Here is an 8,697-nt window from a genome sequence, read left to right as displayed (position 1 = left end):
TGTGCTCTGTCTCTCAAAAAATATAAGCAAGGTGGATTTACAAACGAGGCTTGTCTTGGACGGCAGCAAGATGAATGGATCCCCACACTCCCGCCCTGAAACCAAATCTTGATAAAGAGGCCCTAACTGGGTTCAGTCCCATACACCATGCGGGGGCTTTCAATAGTGTGTCACGATCTCAAGACTGTGTCCTTGGAGCAAGGCGAGCCAAACCCACATTCCAAGGAGCCTCTGAGAGGCCTGGTCCAGCTCACGGGTCAGTGGGTGGTCATGCCTTTTTGGTGGCATTCCCTGATGACAGCAGGGCACTGCAGTCTGAGAGAGGGCGTTGCAGACAAAAACTCGGGCCGCCCCAGGACAGCCAGGCTCAGATACATATTTGTAATCCAGAAACCTCCAGGTGGATTCACTCCCTTTCCACTCTCCCCAGTCTCTTTTGCTCGGAAGCCTCTGTCGGTGAGAGAGCTCTCCCACCCCGGGTGCTTCACCTACTCCACTTCCCTGAGCACTTCTGGGGGAAAAGGGAGCACTGCAAGCCGGTGCGCCTCTCTTGTTTGGCCTGGGGCAGGACATGAACACAGCCTTGCTTTTTATTGCACTTGGGCTCTTGTCCTAGCTGACTCCCTGGACACTTGATTGCTTGACATCACTCAGCGGGCCCTTCCCATTTGAAAACCTGGAGTCCCTCCTCCGCTGAAGGAAACGCAGCTTGCGAGCTTTTTGGATCTGTGGGTTTTTAGTTTTTATCAAGTTTAGAAAATTATCTACCATGACTTCTTCAAACATGTTTTTTTCTTTCCCGCCCTCTCTTTCTTCTCTTTCCAAATACACATATATTAGGTTGCTGGAAATTCTGGTGTAGCTCGCTGGGATCCTTTTCATTTCTTTTCTTTTCTTTTTTTTCCTCCCTGGCTTTAGTTTTGGGTAGTTTCTGTTTCGATGTGATCCAGCGCACTGATCTTTTCTTCTGCAGTGTCTAATCTCTGTTAACCCTAACTCAGTATATTTTCCATCTCTGACGTTGTGTTTTTCATCTCTAGAAGTTTGATTTGGGTTTTTAAAAATAAATTATGTTTTGTTTTTTAATTTCTTTTTTTAGCATTTATTTATTATCGAGAGAGAGAGCAAGTGAGCGTAAGCATGGGAGGGGCAGAGAGAGGGGGAGACACAGAATCCGAAGCAGGCTCCAGGCTCTGAGCAAGCTGTCAGCACAGAGCCTGACGCGGGGCTCGAACTCATGAATTGCGAGATCATGACCTGAGCTGAAGTCGGACACTCAACCAACTGAGCCACCCAGGTGCCCCCAAAATAAATTATGTTTAATAAATAAGCTAAAAAATAAACTTATTATTTAATGAATAAGTTAAAACTAAACGTATTATTTAATAAATAAGTTTAAAAATAAATTTTCATGTCTCTCTTTAACATGCTAATGCTTTCCTCTACCTTCTTGAACATATGAAATATGATTTCAGTAACTGTTTTAATATTCTGAGTTGCTAATTCTATTTATTGTTTCTATTGACTTCTTTTCCTTCTCATTCTGTGTTGTATTTGCCTGCCTCTTTGCATGCCTGGCAATTTTTGATTGGATGACAGACACTGTAAATATTACATTATTGGGTATTGGAAATTTCTGTATTCCTACAAATATGCTTCAGTTTCATTCTGGGATGTAGTTAAGTTACTTGGAAATAGTTTTGTCCTCTTGAGGCTTGCTTTTGTTAGGTGGTACCAGAGAAGTGTTATTTAAAAACAATTTTTTTTTAATGTTTATTTATTTTTGAGAGAGAGAGAGTGTGTGCGTGTGTGCACACATGAGTCAGAGAGAGGCAAAGAGAGAGGGAGACACAGAATCTGAAGCAGGCTCCAGGCTCCGAGCTGTCAGCACAGAGCCCGATGCGGGGCCTGAACTCACGGACCGCAAGATCATGACCTGAGCCGAAGTTGGAGGCTTAACCAACTGAACCACCCAGGCGCCCCCAAGGAAGTGTTTAATGTGGGGCTCAATTTGCCCCACTCATATTCTCCTGAGTACTCTTCCCAATGCCCCATGAATTATGAGGCTTTTCACTCCGGCCGGTGAACTATTCCCATCCTGTAAGAGCCTGTTGGGTTGGTCATCTTTGTTTTTGGGGGGGTGGTTCTTTCCCTCGCTTCCAGTTTCCTCACAATACATGCTCTGATCACTTCATGTGACCAGATACCTCGGGGGACCCTTTGCAGACCTCCAGAGCTTTCTCTGGGCGCGGCATTGTCCTCTCTGGCACTCTGCCCTGTCAGATCCAACTGTCTCAGCTTGCTTGGACTCCGTATTCTCAATTCACAAGACTCTGGGTTCCTCCCTCCTGTGCCGAGGGCTGGAAATTATCTCCAGGAAGTCAGCTTGGGCAATTACAGAGCTTATCTTGTTTGTTTTTCCTTTCTCAGCAGTGCTGTCTTGAGCTGCCTATTATTATCTAACAACTATCTATCTAAAATATATTTTGTCTTTTTGCGTATTGATAATTTAAGTCAGGAGAGTGAATCTGGCCTGCGTTATTCCACACTAGCCAGAAACAGAAGCCCCGTTGTTGTACTATTTTTTTTTAAGTTTATTTATTTTGAGAGAGAGAGACGGAGCGTGGGAGTGGGGGAGGGGCAGAGAGAGAGAATCCTAAGCAGGCTTCACACTGTCAGCAGAGAGCCGGAGTGGGGCTCGAACCCCCGAACTATGAGATCATGGCCAGAGCCAGATGCTTAACCGACTGAACCACCCAGGTGTCCCAGACGGTACTATTTTTTAGATACTTTCTCCTTTCCATTTTTTCTGCTTTTTTCCTTCGTAGTAGAACGCTGTACTTCCCTGATTCGCCCTTGATGTCTCTTAATCTGTTCTCTCTAGTTTTTAGCTCTTTGTATTTTCGCTCTTGATTCTGGTTTCCTTGACCTCTAATGAAAATTTTATTTCTGCAATTATGTGTTTAATTTTCAAAAGTATTTCCTTATTGTTCTTTTCTTAAAAAAATAACATCCTGTCTTTGTTTTATGGATACTCTACCATGTCAGGTCTTTTAGAATTTGTGTTTTTGTGACATTCTCTTCTTTCCAACTTTCTAATTCTTCAAGAGTCAATTTGTTCTGTTTGCTTATTTTTTTTGTCTTTCTGCCTTATGCTGCTAGTTTTTCTCACTGTCTCGTGGTTTTTAGGTGTCCATTTATATTTAAAAAGACCAAAGGCTGGGGAGCCACGGTTAAGCATCCGACTTCAGCATAGGTCATGATCTCACCACTTGGGAGTTTGAGTCCCGCATCGGGCCCTGTACTGACAGCTCAGAGCCTGGAGCCTGCTTCACATACTGTGTCTCCCTCTTTCTCTGCCCCTCTCCCGTTCTGTCTCTTTCTCTCAAAAATAAAAAAACATTAAAAAAATATTTTGTAAAGGCCAAAGGCTATTTTTTCCTTTTCAAAAGCCCCACAAACCTGATGCTTGTGCACCGTAACTGATGTCTTATTTAGCAGGACAAATTGTGTGTCCGAGGCAATCAAAGGTCATCAACCCCAATAGTAGGCTCTTCTCAGTACAACTGCTGAGACCACAAAATTGTGAGCTGGAGGCACAAAGGAAGCAGTGGTGAGACATGTGTACCCATCTGTTTCTTATCTGATTTCCATCATTCGAAAAGCTTATTTGCTGCTTCAGGAATGAAACAAAATAAAACTCCGTCTCAAGCAGTGACTCTTCATTTTCCAGTTTTAGACCTGGACCCGACTTTGTCGTTCGACCTTGCAGGTACTAATGCTATGGGAGATCAATCCATGACACCTGGGATCCCCTTTACTTGTCTGTGTACGTCAGGCAGCATTTTCTGGTGGCAAGTACCTGGACCTCTGTTGGACGTGTGCCAGAAGTTCTTAGGAATGACGTGTGGGGGTATAAATACCCCAGTTCCCTCACCCCTTGGCCAGTCCATTTCTGAGGAATGTGCTCTATGCCAGTTCCTTAAGCTTCGCCGCGGGATGAAGATTTACTCACCCACCTTGAGAGCTGCCTTATTGGCAGTTTTCCCTTCCGGGTATCACTTCCCCTCCCATTCTGGTGCTGTCCTGCACCCCCCAGAAAAACTACGTGATCTCAACGGTCATCTCAGGATCTTCTTGGTTGTGAGGGAGTGGGGCAGTTACCCAATTAAGGTCAATGGGAATATGGGCCGAAGGTTGACACCCTTCCCATACCTCTTTACACCAAAAGCCCTACTCTCCTCTCTCTAAAAGTTCATTAGGAGATATTGATCAAGAGGAACAAATTGCCACTCTTGCGCTTCTTAGAATGTGTTCGATCTGGCTTGTGGCAGGAAGAATTCGACACCCAGAACCTGCAGAGTTGTCTCTTAGACTGTTAAACCACAACAAACACAAATCTTCAGGACTAGTTGAAATGTAGGCTCCCGCTGTCACAAAGAATCCCTTCTGCTGATGATGGGGTTTCATATCTGTTTATCTCTACTATAACAAGGTACTTTTCTACTCCTGAAAAGCCAGAAAGCCGCAGTAACACAAAAACCTGCAAATTTTATACTCGATTAGCAAAGTAGGTATATTTTCAGGCAGTGATTCTCAAAGTTTGGTGTGCAGCAAGATTACCTGAGGGCTTACTAAAACACAGATTAAACTACTGGGCCTCACCCCAAGAGTCCCTGATCCAGCAGATCTGGGTGGGACCAGAAAGTCTGTGCTTCTCGTAAGTTTCCGGGGGATTGTTCTTGTCCAGGGAACACACTTCCGGAACAATTGCTGTAGGGCGTTGATGTTCTTCTTCCCCTAGCTTAGACGATTATATTTTACAGTCTGTTCTCTTCAAGGGATCTTCTAATACGATCTATGTAGTTTTCCATATAATTATTTGAAGCTAGTAGATTGTCAAGGTAATTTATTAGTGATGATAGGATATTTAGAGTTTTCTACCTATATAGTCATCTTTGGGCTAGCATATTCTACATTGGCTGCTCTTTGAACCTAGTGAAATACTAACCTAATTCATTTAGTTTTGAGTTTTCATGTTCATTTTTTGTTGTGGAACAGTTTTTATATCCACTCAGAGTTGCAGCAGTGGCTTTACTCTTGTCTCTGTAAAAGCTTCCTGTCTTCTGTAAGACTCTTACATCCGTGGGGATGCCTGGGTGGTTTGGTTGGTTAAGCATCCAACTCTTTTTTTTTTTTTTTAATTTATTAAATGTTTATTTATTTTTGAGAGAGAGAGACAGAGTGTGAGCAAGGGAGGGGCAGAGAGAGAGGGAGACACAGAATCCGAAGCGGGCTCCAGGCTCCGAGCCGTCGGCACAGAGCCCAACATGGGGCTTGAACTCACGAACTGTGAGATCCTGACCTGAGCCAAAGTCGGATGCTTAACCGACTGAGCCACCCAGGTGTCCCAGCATCCGAGTCTTGATTTCGGCTCAGGTCATGAGCTCATGGCTGAGGGATACAGCCCGGTGACAGGCTCTGCACTGAGCATGGTGTCTGCTTGGGATTCTGTCTCCCTCTCCTCCGGCCCTCCTCTGCTCACATTTCTCTCTCTCTCAAAATACATAAGTAAACATTAAAAAAAAAAAAAAAAAGACTCTTGGCCCTGGCTTGGGAGGGAAGAAGGGGGGGATGGTAAGGAGTGTGGGGAGGAGGGAGAGAAAGAAAGGGGTAGAGGGGGCAGCCAGGGTTCCTGTATTTCTGGGCAAACGCAAACCCTCTTTTCCAGTAGGGTGGCAGTGTGGAGGGCCCAGGTAGAGAAGTGATGACCGTCACGTCCCCGGCCACCACGCAGGAGCCCAGTGCTGGAAGCTGGCTCCAAGTACACAGAGGGGAATCTTGGGAATCCAAACAAAAGCCCAAAGCCAAGGCCTTTATTCTAAGAAAAGTCCTCTTTGCTGTCCAAAGGGAGCCACCCTGCACTTTTATTTCTTGTAGAATAACAATCTGTCCCTCGCCCTCCTTTGTCTGCATTCACAGCAAAATAAACAGTTAGACAGCTGCTCCCCCAGCGGGGCAGTGGTTCCCTGCGTCCCGGCCTCAAGCCCCTGTCAGCCATAGTCTTACCCCCTCTGATTCTTCTGATTCTCCTGCCAGCTGGGACGCGCTCTCAGCCAAGTCATCTCCCGGCCGCTGGAACCTCCTGGACTGCACATCCTACGTGTATTTGATGGTTACCTTGAATTCAGCCATCTCACACTCAAAAAGCTTCAGCACGCGGGCCTGCTCTGGGGTCAGCACGTCGCCCTCCTTGCACATCTTGGACAGGCCCAGCTGCCTCCTCTGTGGCTCCATGGGTGCCCCCCCCCCCCACGGGGTCCAGGGTCATGGTGAAAGTTGCTTTGCTTCCAGCTCTGGCGAAGTCCATTTCCCCGTGTCTCCTGAACCACTTTCACCTCGTCCTGCGGTAGGTGAAAAGGAGACAGACGTCACCCCTGAACCTCCGGCTGACCTGACGCAGGGTGTCTTTGTACTGGTCAGATGGCCTTCATACCAAGGCAGCCATCATCACTTGTGTTTTTGCCAAAGAACGTCTGGCTATGTTGCCCGGCATTCTGGATGTCCTTCCGCCGGCTGGATCCCTGGAGACCAGCCACGGAGACGCTGAAACGGTACTCGTACATGTCCATACATTTCCAAAGCTCTCCTGTCAGGTTCTAGTTCAGTTCTAAGCCTTTCTTGGCAGTTTTGGTGAAGGAAACTTTCTTGTCGTGCTTGGATCTGGGCATCGCACCGCAGGCAGAGGCAGCGGAAGGTGGTCCACGTCATTTAACTTCATTTAACTTAATTTTTTAAAAAAATTAAAAAGATTTTGTTTTTAAGGACTCTCTACAGCCAGTGTGGGGCTCGAACTTACAACCCCCAAGATCAAGAGTTGTGTGCTCCACCAACGGAGCCAAGAAGGTGCCCCCTCATTTTAATAATTTAATTTAATTTTTGTTTAATTAAATTTACAACATTTAATTTTAAACACCAAGGAGCAGTCTCATTCTTTTTTTTTTTTTTTTAATTTTTTTTTTCAACGTTTATTTATTTTTGGGACAGAGAGAGACAGAGCATGAACAGGGGAGGGGCAGAGAGAGGGAGACACAGAATCGGAAACAGGCTCCAGGCTCTGAGCCATCAGCCCAGAGCCCGACGCGGGGCTCGAACTCACGGACCGTGAGATCGTGACCTGGCTGAAGTCGGACGCTTAACCGACTGCGCCACCCAGGCGCCCCAGTCTCATTCTTTTCAGATGTAACACTTAATTAGCACATCCGAATGTTTTGCGCATACGGTGGAGATTCGTTTCCAGTCTTTTCAGGACACTTGTTACACACGTAAAGTGACAGGCTTTGAAGCCAAAGCTCTGATCTCTTCCTTAATCCTGATGCATTTGCGTTGTATTTCCAGAATAAAGACGGAGGTCCCCTGAGGAGTTTCTGGGAAGTTCTGGGGACACTGATGCCAGCAAGGACGGAGAGAGAAAAAGGGAACCATGTCAGCTGAGTGGCCAGCAGTCGATAGTCAAGAGGGCCACCCGAAAAGCCTAATCACATGGTGGGGACCTGGAGGGTCGAGGCTCTGCCATTAACCCTAATCATGAGATATCCTGCAGTTTTTGTTTTTTTTTTTAATTTTTTTTTCAACGTTTATTTATTTTTGGGACAGAGAGAGACAGAGCATGAACGGGGGAGGGGCAGAGAGAGAGGGAGACACAGAATCGGAAGCAGGCTCCAGGCTCTGAGCCATCAGCCCAGAGCCCGACGCGGGGCTCGAACTCACGGACCGCGAGATCGTGACCTGGCTGAAGTCGGACGCTTAACCGACTGCGCCACCCAGGCGCCCCTATCCTGCAGTTTTATGTAAGAAGAGACATTGTGGCATTCAGTTGCTGTGTTGAAGAGCAAGGTACGAAAAAGAAGTTTAGAGCTGATTTTACATGAAACATTGTTAGATGGGTGGGGCACGTTCCTTATAGCTTATGTCACATGGGCCATGGTCCATGTGGCCTCTGTTACAAATCTTTTGCTTAGGTTCACTCACAGAAGGAGAAGGGGAAGGGGAAATGGGGGGAGGAGGAGGAGGGGGAGGAGGAGGAGGAAAGGAAAAGGAGAAGAAGGAGGTAGGAGGGGGAGGGGGGAAGGCGAAAGAGGAGGAGAAAAACAGGACTTGGTGGAGAAATGTAATTTATCTAATGACAAATACACGATAAGGGATGCTTGTTCTTGGAAGGTGAACTTGCCCAACGCATTGTAAAATGAACACACTTGTGATATTTCTCCCGCTTCCAGATCTAGGCAGCCCATGCCACGACCGCACCAGTGTGTCTTTCGATCCACTATTAGCTTAGGGTCCTTTTGCTAGTCAGAAAGCACTGGATTCTAGTCTTAGATTTATCTTGCAAGCCTGTTCAAAAGAACATTGCCTACAGCTACCCAAATGTCCATTGGTGGATGAGTGGATGGAAGCCAGACGTAAGAGGTCACATATTACGTGATTCGATTCATATGAACTACCCAGAATAAGTAAATGCATAGAGACAGAAAGTAGATAGGTGGTCTCCAGGGACGGGATGGGGGAGTACAGGAGCGATTACTTAATGTGTGGGTTTTGGGGGGGGGGTGACGAAAATGGTGGTACTCGAAATGGGTGGTGGTCGCATAACATTGTGAAGGTACTAAATGCCACTGAATTGTACACGTTTCAGTG

General features: G+C 46.3%; 1 pseudogene; it reads right to left on the bottom strand.

Moving 5' to 3' along the window:
• Positions 1-5,674: 5,674 nt before the first annotated feature.
• LOC115523802 lies at positions 5,675-6,840 on the bottom strand (annotated as a pseudogene).
• Positions 6,841-8,697: the final 1,857 nt, after the last annotated feature.

This window comes from Lynx canadensis, chromosome C2, assembly GCF_007474595.2.
Source record: "Lynx canadensis isolate LIC74 chromosome C2, mLynCan4.pri.v2, whole genome shotgun sequence".
In the NCBI taxonomy this organism is placed as follows: domain Eukaryota; kingdom Metazoa; phylum Chordata; class Mammalia; order Carnivora; family Felidae; genus Lynx; species Lynx canadensis.
This window is presented reverse-complemented; position numbering and strand designations above follow the sequence as displayed.